This window comes from Mustela lutreola, chromosome 18 (genome assembly GCF_030435805.1).
Source record: "Mustela lutreola isolate mMusLut2 chromosome 18, mMusLut2.pri, whole genome shotgun sequence".
Classification (NCBI taxonomy): domain Eukaryota; kingdom Metazoa; phylum Chordata; class Mammalia; order Carnivora; family Mustelidae; genus Mustela; species Mustela lutreola.
This window is the reverse complement of record NC_081307.1, coordinates 37,010,699-37,027,289: the sequence shown is the minus strand read 5'-3', so window position 1 is coordinate 37,027,289 and position 16,591 is coordinate 37,010,699. Positions and strand designations below refer to the sequence as shown.

Below are 16,591 nucleotides of genomic sequence, written 5' to 3'. Positions count from 1 at the left end.
ACCTGAGCCGAAGGCTGAGGCTTTAACCCACTGATCCACCCAGGTGCCCCAGAAGATTTCCATTTTAAAAAGTAAATCTAAATCCCTGAAAACAAGGCTATAGGACAGGAATCTATAATGGGTCAGTGCAAATGTCTTCTTCCGAGAACTGTTTGGTTCACCATGGCACTTACCATCTTGAATCTTCTATTGAAAATGTGTTACTATTAGATAACTTTAAAGGAAGTCCTTTTTTCATGATTCATTTTGTCTTCCCCATAATGCCTAACACAGTCTATTCTATGCAACACACGCTTGCTAATTTTTTAAGTAAGCTAACAAAGGACTCTCAATTTCTTAAGAATCCAAAGTCCAAATATAGACCATCGTCATTGCGCCTTTAGGTCAGCTCATCCAGACCCTAAGGTATTTTTAGTCAATCAGAAATAACCCCCCGTTAGGGCATACTAGGGTAGGAGCTGCCTTTCCCAGCACAGTCTCCTTATCAACCTCCAAGCAGAACATATTCTCTGTGACTCCTACTGTTTACTCAAAACAATGGAATTGAAATACCTATGGATTTTAGAGGTTTGGTAGAAAAAATTATTAAAAGAGCAGGAAAGAAATAGCATCACACATTTCAAGATAGCACATACGAAATAAACAATGCATGAAAAAGTATTTTCTTCCCTTTAGGTCTTGGAGAAGACATGTGGGGGTGTTTTGATTGGTGGGTAGCCAGGGAGGGCTCTTCAAGGTCTGGCAATTCAGCTGGAAGAAACATTCCCATCCCCTGGATCCCCTTCACCGGCTAGAACTCTGCTCTAGGTTGCCCACTGAGAAGGGACACTGAGATGTGTAGAATGACAAAGACTAGAAAGCAAACGAGTCTGGGGAACAGCCACACAACCACTGCCATCTAAATGATTCCCTGTCCCCCCTTATTCCACATTTTAACATCTCTGTCCCTGGTAAGGTCTCATATTCCTTTTCCAAAGTAAATATGGAAGAACCCATATATGAATACAGCACAGAAATAATGTATTCTGTAGGAGATAAGCAGCTCACTTTTAAACTGTTTGACAATTCCTTTCTTCACACTTACTATTTTCTTGAAAAACTGGTGGTTTTAAAGATTTATTTATTTGAGCGAAAGCAAGCAAGCACAGGAAAGGAGTGGAGCGGGGTGGGGGGGGGGGAAATCCCAAGCAGACTCCCCACTGAGTATGGAGCCCAATGTGGGACTCGACCTCATGACCCTGAGATCACGACCTGAGCCAAACAAAGGCAGACACTTAATTGACAAGCCACGCAGGTGCCCCCAAACTGTCTTCTTGATCAACAGTCACAATCCTCTCTCATGAGAAAAAGTCTGCAGTTGCTGTCACTGATCGAGATTTCCTACAGATATAAATTTCTCCTTAGAAACAAAGAAATGTTTTTTTCTGCAAATTTATTTGCTTGAAATACACCTTTGTTCTAACAACTACTCCCACTTACCCCGCTGAACCAGGTCAACCTGCATCTAGGTCCCTTAGGACATCCAAGACTTTGAACAAACCCTCCCTATTCTTCTCAAGTCAGAATGACTTCAACCCAGGTTAGAGTCTCACTTGCTGAATCATAAAGCTGTCCTCGACATAATTTAGGAGCCATCTGATAGCTGTATTTGTAACCCGACAGATGTCTAGGTAGTTAAAGCCCTCTGGAGGATGGTGCCATGCAGTTTGGAACTCTTTGAAAGTGGCCCGGTGTTTGTCATTGTTGCTACCACTCGGCCCCTAGGGACCCTGACAGATGCAGCAGATGCCCACTGGAACTTCTTCTGTCTTGTTCATTCTTTACATCCTCTCCTAACACCCAATAATTTTTTTATTAACCAAAGTCCCTTGGCAATACCAGTGGAAACGACATCTTGCATAGAATTCCTTCTAAAGAGGTCAAAAGAATTCATGCATGAGGCATTGTCAGTATGTTCCGGAGACACAAAAAAGGATATTGCTTCATTATAGTGAACCAGAATTTTGAGGATTCAGAGAGAAAATAGCACTATCACAATCTAACTGTTAAAACTTAACACTATGTGATATTATGTTTGTACTAATGTGAGCTTTTATGTATGCCATTTCATCGCTCAAAATGAGAATTTATAGGAAAACACCATTTAGCTTTGTAGCAGGGGCAACTGAAGTTTGCTGCTCCTCCAAATTCTTCATGAATTCTCCTCCACGTGCTCTTGCTTACACGTATGCCTCTGATGCCCCGGGGGCTGTCAGTCATCCACTCAGAACATAGCATCCTGTCTTACCTCACTCCAAAACTCTCTCTTCCACTCTGTTCTTCATTGCCACTATACGCACCTGCCCACCCACTGCCCTCTCCAAGAGACACTCCCCAGAACTGCTGTGCAATTAAAACAAAGGCACAGATCAGATGCCAAGAGCCCTACGCCAAATTCTGTGGCAGGACATTTTAGCCAATAATTTACTTGTGATGTGATTTGTACTTGTTGATTGGCCAAGATGAAACACTCCATCCAGAAATTACAATTTTTGAGTGAAATGAGAACCAGACAATACATTAACTATAACAGAAGGGTAAAAATTATTGTAGGATCATAAAACCAACTATAGGAGTATCAACCTTTCAGAGAGGCCCAAAGTCCTTGGCTACCTTCAGTCACAGAACAAACACAAATCTTTAGGATGAGAAGAGATGTGTTTCCTCCCACCGAGTAGTTGACAGACCCGGTTTATTTTGAGCTATTTTTCACATACACCCAGGAGATTTTCAAATTCATAGGTCATGTTTCCATGTAAACAAGCATCTAATTCAGCTGTTTAAGTGCAAAAACAACCTCAAAATAAGTAGTGCATATTAAATAGTATATTTGTCTCTGATCTCTAACTTACACTATAGTATATTTGTCTCTGATCTCTAACTTACACTAAACATATTTTGAGATTTGGTAGATTTTTAGGATGCTTTTCCTCCATTGTTTCCTAACTCTCTCTGGCACTAAAATGCAGCCATCCAGGAAAGGACTGTGCTGAGGTAGTGACAGTCTTTCACTCCTGAATCTCTGGGATCTAGAATAAGGCCTGGCATGTAGCAGGTGCACAGCATGTTCCAGAGCCTTCCAATAAAGACCTTGAGGACACGATGCTGAGTGAAATGATACACACAAAGAAAGACAAACATTGCGTGGTGTCACTTACAAGTAGAATCTTAAACAAAACCAAAAACAAAAGCCAAACTCACAAAAACAGAGTAAAAAAGTGGTTTCCAGAAGATGAATAGATAAAGAAGATGTGGTATATATACACAATGCAGCCATCAAAAGAAATGAAATCTTGCCATTTGCAGCGACGTGGATGGAACTAGAGGGTATCATGCTTAGCGAAATAAGTCAAGCGGAGAAAGACAACTATCAAATGATCTCCCTGATATGAGGAAGTGGCGATGCAACATGGGGGCTTAAGTGGGTAGGAGAAGAATAAATGAAACAAGATGGGACTGGGAGGGAGACAAACCATAAGTGACTCTTAATCTCACAAAACAAACTGAGGGTTGCTGGCGGGGAAGGGGTTTGGGAGAAGGGGGTGGGGTTATGGACATTGGGGAGGGTATGTGCTTTGGTGAGTGCTGTGAAGTGTGTAAACCTGGCGATTCACAAACCTGTGCCCCTGGGGCTAATAACACATTATATGTTTACTAAAAAAAATTTAAAAATTTTTTAAAAATGCATTTTTCAAAAAAAAAAACAAAGTGGTTGCCAGAGCTGGTGGCAACTGGGAGGAGTCAGTAAAAGGAGACACAATTTCAGCTGCAAGTGGAATAAAGTCTGAAGGTCTAATGTGAAACATGGGGACTCTCAGTGAGTAACACTCTGTCATGTGATTAAAACTTGCTAAGAGAGTATAACTTAAATGTTCTCTCTCTCTCTCTCTCTCTCACACACACACACACACACACACAGAAATTACAAATTTACTGTGATGGGGGTTGGAAAGGCTCTGCTATTGTGAATGTTTGCTGTAGAATCCAATGGGAATTGCAAATATGTACATACAGGTGTTTGTAAATAGATTTTTTATCTTCTCATTTGATCAGATAAAATTCCTCCTCTTTATTATTTTTTTTTATTTTATTGGGGCTATCATAGATATTTAACATAGGAAAATGTGTGGACTGAACTGACCTGTCCCTCCTAAGCCAGAAAACAGAAACAGCCAAGCCTTATTTTCACCATGGGGGAGGGGGTTCTTTCCTTGTTTTTCTAGAGTGGCTTTACACATGGACACCAAAAGGGACAAGGGGATCCACTAAAAATTATGCCATCCAGATCCTGGACTATAGTTCCTCCAAATGCCTGATGAAGGAAAAACTACAAAGCTCGTGCCATGTATTTCTGGGCATTCCTCTTTACATAGTTTTGTGTGATCCTTAAAACCACAATTTATGGTGGAATGTTAAAAATAAATTTTTTTTAATGGTATTTTTTCCAGTCTCCCAGACTTAGATGCACTATCATTCTTACCAGGAGCTACCTTCCTTCCCTAACTCCTTCCGCACGGTTTCTAAATGTTAATCCTGTGTCTCATCATATGAATTTATACAGTAAAGTAAGTTCAATAATATTAGGCCTCTATTTTGACCATGTCACTGCAGATGCAGTTGCTTTTTCTGAACCCAACTAAGGGAGGGTGAGTAGCCCCTGATGCTCAGAGCTTTGGGTCTTTGTACTCCAAGATACTTAGAGTACCTGCATTTCCAACACCCTCGCAAATAACACTGTTGAGAGAGAATTTCACACAATAGAACTTTTTTTCTTAGAATAGTCCAAATATTAAACTAATGAGAGTTAAATTCTCCTTCTTATGCCTTTGCAGGTTTTTGCCCACATTTTATATCAGGCAGCGGGACCCCAGGTGTGAGAAAAGGGGTTATTTCAAAGTCATTTTCCAGATAGCTTCAAGTACCATCCCCGTCTTCTGCAGGGAAAAAGCTAGTGAAGAGGTATCACTCTTAGCGATGCTTTTTAGTTATAAATGTACATAAACCAAGATCAAAAGATTTATCACACTGCCCGCATGCTGCCTGGAATTTCTCCTTTCTCAAAAGCCTTTATGGCCACACTGAACACAAAGCCCTTTCCTACTCAACCTTTCTAGGCTCAACAAGGCTTAGAAAACCCTATGGGCTGTTCCTGACCTGATCAGGGTCCAGGTAAACTTACCCACTCTTGTCTTGTATAGTACCTCCACTATGCCCCACACAGACCTGATAAGAACATGGTAATACTCCAACAGATGCTGAGATTTTTTAAGGAAAAGGACCATCCTTGCATACACAAAGCGGAGCATCGTTTGAGCACATGATATATTTTCACTAAGTATTTGTTGAAAAAATTAGTAAATGGGTAAGTCATGAAATTCAAATGATCCACCCACTTATCCAGTCCTCCAAAGACCTTCCTGAATCACTGGAAATGAGCTGAGAGAGCTCAGCGCAGTGCCCTTTCAATCTGCCAGTATCCTTTGGGATACTTGAACTGAAAACAGTAGAAACAAACTCTGGCCAAAAGTAAAAAAGCATACTAACTGGTAGGATAGGTCTAACTAAGAGAACCAAAGGAAGGCTGAAAAACTCTAGGGTTCAGCAAATGTCAAACAAAGTCAAAGAGCTCTTGGGGTACCTACTGGAAACCACCGTCAGGGTGAATAAGCTCCCCCAGTTTTCAGACCTTGTCATCCCACTCAAAATTGAAATTCCAGAAGAACACCTGATCTTGGCCTGATTTGGAGCAGACAGCAATCCTCTACAAGGGAGAGTCAGTCAACTTTCTTGGCCGTGCCATCTGCGTTTTTATGATGGGGGAAGGATTTGCAGCAAAAGAAAAACTAGTCTGCTGCTATGAAAAGGCAGCAAAATAGATACTGGGCAAGAAAAAAATAGATGTCCTCTACGCTAATCATCTGGGCACGGGCCCTAGCCAGCTTTGACTGGCGTCCTCTATCTTTATCTTTGCTCTGATAGAACTTATTGCTTATTCTTTCATTCAACAAAATCATATTAGGAAGCTGCTATGCCAGGAAACACTCAAGCAGCAAGGATATAGCAATGAATAAATCTGACACCTCCCCCTGCTCTCATAGATCTTACATTAAAATCAAAGGAGACCGACAATAAACAAATACGCAATATGCCATGAGCCAATTAGTGAAATGGAGAAAAATGAGTCAGAAAAAGTAAATACTGCAGGTGCTGAGGGTGGATGTAATTGCCACTTCATAAAGGACGCTCAGGGAAGGAAGGCTTCTCCTATAAGGGGACATTTGAGCAAGAACCTCCAAGAACAGATGGTAACTGGGGAAACGGGAGGAGGAACATTTTAGGGAGAAATGGGGATATTATTGGGAATGTAAATTAAGGGTAAGGAGACCAGTGTACCCAAAATGGGGCAAGGAAACATTGTAGCAGAAGAACCACAGGGGTAAATAGCAAGACACATTATACATTTATAACCATAATAACGATAATAATTATAATTATAATCCTATTATAACCATTAATATACTACAATTATGCCTATTATCTATAATTACAGTTTTATTAATAGATAACACTCATTTTTGATGACCTTGGTACAATACATTGATTTTATTTTGAATGAGATGGGATTTTTTTGGAGGTTTCTGAAACACATCTAATTTATATTTTAAAATGGTCCCCTTGATTTTTGTGGGCAAAACAGACTATGTGGGCAAGAAGAGAAACATGGAACCTTGTTATGTTGCTGTTATAATCCTGGTTATTTATAATTTTTCCTTGGAGTAGACTGAAGGATGTAAAGACAGATTCTGAATGTGTTTGGGGGTGGGGTAGCACCAGCACAACGAGCGGTGAGTTACGGACTATGTGCACTAGGAAGGAAAGTATTGAGCCTGATCAAATGCAATGATGGAGTTTGTATTTATCGGATAAGAGAAGAATATGTAAGGTGGGCAGAAATTTGATGGCATAGGGTAAGCAGGTAACAGGAATGCAGGTGTAGACATGCTAATTTATACGTACCTGTTGTAAATCCAAGGAAAGATGTCCAGCTGAAGTCAGATGTGGATGTTCATTTGGGAGGAAGATCCGACCTAAGAATATAAATTTAGAAATCATGTAGGTAAAGATTGTTTTTAGACATATTTTCATTTCTGTCTTTTGTTAACAATCAGTTATTTCATCCAGTCCTAGGCTTTAAAAACTAAGTGCGTGGCACTCCGATTTTAGAGGTTAAGAACCTGAGTAGGACCCATCAAAGGTGATGAAGAGATAGGGTCAAAATTGTCACAAATTAAGACAGGGATGTCCCAGAAGTCAAATGATACAAGAAAGACTGAAAACTAGTGAGAACATACATATGGCCCAGCCACTGTGAAAACAGTTTGGCACTTTTAAAAATACTTTAGAAAAATTACAATCCTGAAATTCTACTCCTAGGTATCTACCCAAGAAATTAAAATCTGTGTTCACACAAAGACATAGGCACAAATATTCGCCACAGCATTATACAGAATAGCCCAAAGAGGGAACAAAGTGCCATCAGCTAATGAGCTAATGAACACAACGTGGTCTATGCGACCATCGATGACTACACGGCAGTAATAAAGGAAAAAAAAAAAAAAAAGACATCCTAGAGCAAGGCTGAGCCGCTGACCCTGTAGTGAATGAGAACTACTCACTGAAGGAAACGAGACAGTAAAACCGCATATTCTATGACTCCATGATATGAAATGTTGAAAGAAAGAAAGAAAACAAAGGAAAGAAAAAGAAAAAAGAAAAGAAAGAAAAATTGAAAGGAAAGGAGAAGAGAGGAGAGGAGAAGAAGCGCGGGCAGGGGAGGGGAGAAGAAGAAGAAGAGAAGAGAAGAAAAAAAGAAGAAAGCAAAGAAAGGCAGGCAAGTGCACACAGAACGCTTCGTGGCTGCTGGGATCTAGCGGCTGGGATGGAGAACACACACTAAAAGGCACCATCACTGAACTGTACACTTAAAATGGTTGTGGTTTACTGCATGCAGATAATACCTCAATCAAGTTGTTAAGAGAAAAAAAGTAACCATCAAGTCGGATGACCTTAGGATTTTGTCACCCGGAGTTACAACTGCAGTTGACAAGAGCTGCTCGTGTGGTCTAGTGGGGCCCCGGAAAGACAGTGGGAGGACAAGCATGGAACACTGAAATCATACTTCAGTTCATCCAATTATTAGATAAAGATGGTTTCCCTATAACTGCTTAACAAAAGCTGAAGAAAATCAAGTTAGCAGTATCCACAGTCTCCCAATTTTTCACACACAATATTCAACAATTAACCTAAAATCACAAGGCATGCCAAGATGCAGTACCAGGGAAAAATGACCTATCAGAAACAGACTCAGGGTCTGGAGTTAAGGACATTTACTTCTACTTAAAATAGTGGTGATTAATATCATCAGAAAAATAAATGAAATCATGAATTCTGGTCATCTGGAATTTTATAAATTCCAGAGAACTAAAGATAGTGGGAATTATAGAATTGATTAAGAACTGAAATTAATAATTCACTTATTGTGTTAAATGGTAGATTAAACACAGAGAATTAATAATGGTCAGTAGTCAATATCCAGATCCTTCAACATGAGGGGGAAAAAAGATGGGAAATAAAGAAAATGTTGAGTTCTACTGGACTTGATAAAATCCTGTAACATCTATGTATTTACTGGAATCCTAAGCAGAAGAGAGAAACAGGACAAAGGCGTTCTTTAAAAAAGAAATTCTCACCAAGAAATATTATAGCAAAACTGCTGAAATCTGAAGAAAAAGAAAATAATCTAAAGAATTCAGAGGGAAAGCAGCATATTGCCTCAAAAAAAAAAAAAAAAAAAAAAAAACACCAATGAGGTTTATAGCTGATTTCTTAACAGAAATTATAGAAACCAGATTTCAATGAAATGACATATTCAATTTCTGGAAGTAAATACTTGCCTACCAAAAAAAGGTGTCAAGCAAAACTATTTGACAAAATAAGGGGAAAACATTTTAAAACAAAGAACAATCACACAGCAGCACCAGACACCTCTTAAATGAAACACTGTCCACCAGTTTCCAGTGGAAACAAGATGAATGCAAAAGGAAGCACCGAACTTTCAGAATGAATACAGAGCACTGCATGAGCAATGATAAAAGGAACTACGTGGATGAACCTAAATAAATATTGATGGTGTAACACAAAAAATGAAAATAATAGTAATGATGAATTCTAAATAAACATAAAATTTAAATATATAACAAACACTTAAGGCATCTTTATTTGTCCAGGAATGGCAAAAGGTCACGTTTCTATTATGTAAGGCAAGGCTGAATGATGTAATCTGCAGGGTAACCACTGAAATGACAAACGAACAGCTCTTTACTCCCTCCATCTGTTCAAGCTGACGTGACAAGATAATACTGCAGCCTGGGAGCCTCAAACAACAGAAATTTGTTTTCTCACAGTTCTAGAGGCTGGAAGCTCAACACCAAGGCTGGGCAGGGCTGGTGTCTGATGAGAACCGTCTACCTGTTTTGCAATAAGCTGTGTTCTGGTGTCTCTTTCTCTTCTTATGAGGACACTGATCCTATCAAAGTAAGTCCCACTTTATGCTCTCAACTTACCTTAACTACCTCCTTAAAGTCTTTATCTCCAAACAGTCATGTTGGGGGTTAGGACTTCAATATTAAATTTTAACCAAGGGACATGACTGAGTCATTACAATTACTGAAGAAGATTAAATGGATTAAAAATATTTTATTACTCCCAAAGAAAAAAAAAGAGAAGAACGAAAATATAGAAAGATTTGGTAAATAGAAAAATAATAGAATGACATTAGAAATTGAAATATATCACTCAAAATAAACCTAATCTCTCTATTCTAATTAAAAGACAAAGATTAAAAGAATTTTAGAAACAAACCCCAACTATGTTGAAAATACATAATTTAAAAGGATACAGAAAATTAAAAACAGGATGGAAATTTAGATCATAAAACAATAATTAAAAAAATGATGGTATAGAAGATTGACCATACTGACCTCAAAACATTAAGAAGAGAACTACCATATGATCCAGGAACCACACGACTGGGTATTGGCCAAAAAAAACCTACACACTAATTCAAAGGGATACATGCACCCCAATGTTTGTAGCAAATTATGAAAGCAGACCAAGTCCCCATCGCCTGATGTATGGATAAAGAAGATATTACACACAATCGAATATGACTCGGCCATAAAAAGAATGAAACCTTGCCATTTGCAATGATATGGATGGAGCTAGAGTAGAATGTTAACTAAAGTAAGTAAAAAAAAAGACAAATAACATATGATTTCGTCTGTATGTTGAATTTAAGAAAGAAGCAAGCAAATAGAAAAAAGAAAGAGAGATACAAACCAAGAAACAGACTCTAAACTGTAGAGAACAAACTGATGGTTCCCAGAGAGGAGATGGGTGGGCCAGTGGGGGAAAGAAGAAATAGTGGAAAAGAAAAAAAATGGAGCTCACGACTGAATTATGTCCCCCTCAAATTCATGTACTGAAGCCCTAATCTGCAGTGTGGCTATATTTGGAGTAAATAATTAAGGTTAAAGGAGGCCAAAGGATGAAGCCCTGATCTGATAGGATTAGTTGTCCTTCTAAGAAGAAGCACTAGAGCTCTCCCTCTGCCCTGTGAAGACAGAGTGAGAAGGTAGCCAACGCAAGTCAGAATGAAGGTTCTGACCATAAACGAAATCAGCTGGCACCTTGATCTTGAACTTCCTGGCCTCCAGAACTGTGAGAAAATAAATATCTGTTGTTTAAACTACTCAGTCAAGAATTTTTATGGCATCCCAAGCAGACAAAGGCAGATGATAAGCTAGATTGACAGAAGACAAAGCAGGTTATGGCAGAAACCACACTGGTGATTGAGGTATTTCATAATAACAAATGGAGTAATTCTAAAATTTTAAAGAATTCCTAATTTGTTTACACATAAGAATGTAGATTTGACATATATAAAGTGAAATTTAAAATCTGCAATTTTTTTTGTATATACATCTCACAGTAACTGATAGAACAGGTGACAATCAGTAAGGTACCAGATAACTTGAAACACATAATAATCGCTTCTCGGCCTTTTGGCTAAGATCAAGTGAAACACATAATAAATCTGTCTCAAGCAACATATAAAACACTGTCTCTAATAGCTACGTATACATGTGTCTTGGATGCACAGAAAAACATTAACTGGAAGTGCCGTTATGTAGGAACTAAAAGCAGATTCACAAAATGTCAAAGGCCTCTCGTGATACAGGGCGTGCTCTTTAATCAAGTGAAATTAGAAAATATTTAAAAAGGGTATGTGCTTTAGTGAGTGCTGTAAAGTGTGTAAACCTGGCGATTCACAGACCTGTACCCCTGGGGATAAAAATATATGTTTATAAAAAATAAAAAATTTGAAAAGTAACTTAAAACATCTCAAGTATTTTGAAATATAGAAATGCACATTAAGAAAACAACTGTTGTCAAAGAAGCAACGTAAATGGGAAGGTGAAAATACTAGGAAATGATCATGACAATGAGTCGTGCTGTGGGATGCAAGGAAAGCTACAGATTGGGAGTGAATGTACGCCCGAAAACCTGAGTGACGAAACACTGAAGACCAATGAGAAAGAACCAACCCAAACAGGCAGAAGGTAGGAAATGATAAAGAGCGAGGTTTAATGACATAGACGAGAGAGAGTTGAGAAAGGCTTTATGCTCAATGATTGATTTCTGAAAAACTAATTGATAAAATAGCCTCTTAGTAAGAGTGGTAAGAATAAAAATGGAAAATAAAAAGTACCAACACCAGAAATGAAGACAAACACTCCCGTTACATAATAACCTTTTGTAAAAACATTTAGGAACAACTCTTTGTTGATAAGTAAAACATATGGGGGAAATTGACAACCACTATTTTAGAAGAACACAAATAACCAAACATTAGACGCTCTAAGGAGGGGCACCTGGGTGGCTCAGTCATTAAGCATCTGCCTGCAGCTCAGGTTATGATCCCAGCGTCCCAGGATCGAGCCCCAATTGGGCTTTCTGCTAGGCAGGGAACCTGCTTCTCCCTCACCCACTCTCCCGCTTGTGTTCCCTCTCTCACTGTGTCTCTCTCTGTCGAATAAATAAAATCTTTGAAAAAAATAGAAAAATAATAAAAGTTCTCCAGTGAAATATTTTCTGTGTATTAAAAAGTGACAAACGTCTCAAAAAAAAAAACAAAAACAAAAACAAAACTATACAAAAAAGGTCTTCATCAGTGAATTCTTCCAAAGCTTCACAGAAGAAATAAAGCCAAATATTTACAGACGAAAAAAAAAGGAATAATTCTGACTGTTAATTTGTTATGGGGTCAGAAAATCTTACTATTAATATCCCAAGAGCAGATTTCTTTCATAAACATTAGCAAATGTCCTCAACTGAATTAACAATCATTAACAATAAAATCAGGAGATACATTGTAATACAATGCATATCTGCTTCTGGGAAGAATGGAGTGGATTATGGCAAATCCAACGTCAGTATAAAATCATATAATATACGCCCCTATTTAAAGGCATAAGAGAAATACTGAAAAATGAGATCTACAAGCCTTTAGATCCTCGCTCATATTACATAGTCCTATTTTTCGGGGATATCTGCCAGCTTCAGGTGCACAGCAAAAGGTATGAATCCAAAGCCACTGTTGCAGACTTGAGAAACAGTTGAGGCTCTGGCCATCTTCCAGGGCTAGAAAGATCAACATGAACGTGCTGCAGGGACTGGAGAAGCACGGTTCCTTCCTCGGGTACTTAGTTTGACATCTACTGTCTTTTGAAGCTGCACGGGAGGAAGGCCAAATTGGCCAGGAGTCAGCCTCTGACAAGCAAGGAGGCTTTTCCAGTTTCTATGATTTGGAGCCCACAAATATTCAAGCTCAGGAGAGAACCTACAAGTACACCAGGCTTCAGCTCGAGGGGGATCCCTGCCTGCGAGGACATAGCAGGGAGAGTCAGAAACAGGCTCCCCTTACCAAAATGGCAGCACCCCCCTTAGGTCCAGCTCCTCATTTTGATCCATTCTCTCTCCCTGGCAGAGGAGAGCGCAGTTCCTGCAGGGATCCTCTACATTATTTACAAAACCTTTCTCATTCAATAAAAATGAGTAAGCATGCCTACAGAAAAGGGCATGACACCACCCAGACAACAAAAATGATGATATAAGTAGATCCATATATCATGCAAATATCGAACTTAAAAGACATGATGAATATGTCAGCTGGAGGAAAAAATGAAACTTTGGAGCATCTCACAAGTAAATTAGTTGAAAAAGTTGGTCCTTGGGAAATACAAAACAAGTATAAGACCTGGCAAACATCAAGCAGGAACGATTTCAAAGAAAAGTGGGGAAAACCCAAAATACAATATCAGAAATGAAAAGAGTATGACTCAAAGTAATAGAAACATGAAAAATAGGGTAATTATATCATGAACAACTTTACACTTAGAATTTTGAAAAGTGACTTGAAATAACTAGATTCCATAAAAAGCTCCACTTAGGAAGGAAGACATCAAAATAGAAAATTTGGTTGGTTATAACATCTAAAAAGTAATTTGTAGTTACAAATATTTTCAAAAACAAAACTCTGGGCTCAGGTATCTTCACCAGTAAATTCTTCTACTGAAGAAATAATGTCAACCTAACCAAATTTGCTCAGTTAACTTGACAGAAAAAAATTACTTCCCCAGATTTTTCAAGGTCATTTGATTGTCACATAGTCACTTTGATAGTTGCAGATGATGCATTTGATAAAATTCAAAACCCAGTCTGGCTGAAAAAATTATCACACAAGGAATAAAAGACAATTTAATCTGTTAAAAGGACAATTTAATCTCTTAAAAAATACCCACAGAAATACCCAAAGAACACACCACTCTTGATCATAAATTACAGCAAATTTATGCGTGTTCTGTGCCTCCAACTTTCTACAGAACAAGGATAGCAATGCATGCAGGTTTAGGAGGATTATATATGTGCTCACAAAGATGCATTATATGCACGTATTTGTGAAGCACTTTTAAGTAGAAAGATCTCCACAAATGTTCATTATTATTATTATTACATGAGCTTAATAAAATTGATGTTACTTGTCAATTAATTGCATACGACAGTTGAGATGGAAAAGGAAGCAAACATTAGCCCCACGGCTTCAAATCTGGGTGATTTTTAAGTTGTGTGTGAAGAATTGTGAGGAACTGGTAGACAAACCAGCTGGCCCCTGACAGTGTCACAGGCAGGGATGGGAGGCTGGGGACTCCTGGGTGAGCAGTGAGGGACAGCTCGTGCCGACAGCAACAGCAGTGGACAGAGGTGTGTCATATTCGTGATTCACATCCCCGGGTCACTAACGATGGGAATTTTTTTCATATAAATGAATTACTCAGAATCGGGATCGTCTTGTGATGTTAAGGCCAGGAACTGTCTTGCCATGGTCTCAGATATATAATCACACACTTCTCTGTCCTCAAGAGCTACAAGGGACCAAACCTAGGCTGAGTTGAAGAATCACGATGATTTACTCATCCTAAGCAGGGATGGGTTTTCCTTACTGGGGGTTTAATTTATTGTCTTATAGACACAGTAGCACAGAATTTGAAAATGGCTTTGTAGAGCCTTTATCTTCCTCTGCCCTGACCTAGGAATTTACTTTATAAAGAGTCCTACTCGGTAGAATTCTAAAGAGTCAGTTATAAGTATGTTTTACAACGTTTATCATAGTCTTCTCATATCAGATGATAATCTAATTGTTTTTAAACTCCTGAAGCCATGTAAATACTATCCTTGCAAGTTCTCTAAAAATGGAGAAATGCATTACTTTAAAAGAACTGCTTAATAGTCACATCACAGAATTCTGAGTACATTGTTGAGTAATAACTACTCCCCATAATATGCTGACAAAGACAGCCATAAGATGGACAGTAAATTCTATTTTACAGAAAACGGTTAGCTGGTACAGTTGGATGGGAGAATACGAAGTAACAAGAAACTTAAAAAGACACTGCTTTTGAAGGTGGATTATCCTAAACCAGTATACAGAAAAATTTACCGAGAACATTTTGATTTTGTACTTAGCGCAAAAAAATAGGAAGGGGTTTCTGGTAAAATTTAGCTCAAAGTGATGGCTGTCTTGGAAAAATGGGACCTTCAGGTTTCATGATTGTGGAACTAAAATTATAAACAGGAGGAAGTACAAGAGAGCAACAATTTCAAATGATTACTCTAGTTCCCAACTCCTCTATCTGGAGACCCACGATCTTACGTGGGGAACACGAACTCCAGCCGACCTCCAGCTCTGCCATTTCTTTCCCATCACCGGAGCCCGTTCCCTCCACACGGGCAGACAGTTCTCCGGGGTCCCTCGCATGGCTGTGATGCTGTGTAACGTGACAGACTGAGGGTCCTGTGCTCCACGCCATCATTTTGGAAATGCCTGCTTAGTGAAGGCCGAGACCTTCTCTCCATCAGAGAGAAGAGGGAGCATGGCTACCACCTACGGTAAGAGCTCTGGCTTCCTGAGCTCACGGTGTCCCTCCTGTAACAACCCATCATGCCACCTGGCCCCTGTGTATCACCTGGTCGGAAGTAGGGCTTGGGGAGCTGGCCCCCAAATGAGGCTCCTTTGCCTATCGCTGTTGCTGTGGGCATGAGTCTACCCCTTACTGCTGGCCCAGGGGTCCCCAGCTTCCCATTCATGTGCAGGGCTTGCTGTCACTCTAGAACTTCCTCCCAGTTCTTCCCAAACCACAGCTTCAAAACCACCCAGATGTGAAACCTCAGAGTTCATGTCTGCTTGCTTTTCCAACTCAACACTCATATGCAATTAACTGACAAGTGGCATCAATTTTTTAAGCCCATATAGTAATAATAATATTAATCACATTTATGGAGATCTTTCTCTAAGTGCCTTACAAATAGATGCATAGATGCATGTGTGTGTGTGAATATATCATCTTCATAAACCTGCATGCATTGCTCTCCTTTTCTACAGGAAGTTGGAGGCACAGAAAGAACACATAACCTTTCCCAAACCACCAAACCCATAACTAACTGCCAGACCCAAGAGTCCAGAACACCCCCTGTTCCTCCACCTGAGCTCTCAGTCACTCTGCTATGTGTCTCTGTAGTTAATTTCCTCCTATGTCCCACTCTTTCTTCTTTGCTGTAGTTTCTAAGCTCCTGGGGGGCCAAAGACCTCATAGTCTAACTTCATAGTCCAATTATAAAATAGGAGCACAACTTAGTTAATGCAAGTAGACCGAGCTGATCTCTTTAGACAGTCCAAGAAAAAGTAAAAGGGAGGTGAGGATAAGAAGGGATTTGTCCTAGTTTCAAGTATCCAGGAAAGCTTTCTAGAGAATAAAACACCAATCTGAGTGAAATCGTATCATTGAAAATTCAGCCCCAAATCTCAGCTAAGCTCTCGACCCCATGGAGAAAGTCTTCTTTCTGAGAAAGCTCTTCATGCCACCAGAAGTCAGTG

General features: G+C 39.2%; 1 pseudogene; it reads right to left on the bottom strand.

Annotated features, from left to right (window-relative positions):
* Positions 1-7,055: 7,055 nt before the first annotated feature.
* LOC131820577 (tubulin beta chain-like) overlaps positions 7,056-16,591 on the bottom strand; it is a 38,723-nt pseudogene continuing 29,187 nt past the window's right edge.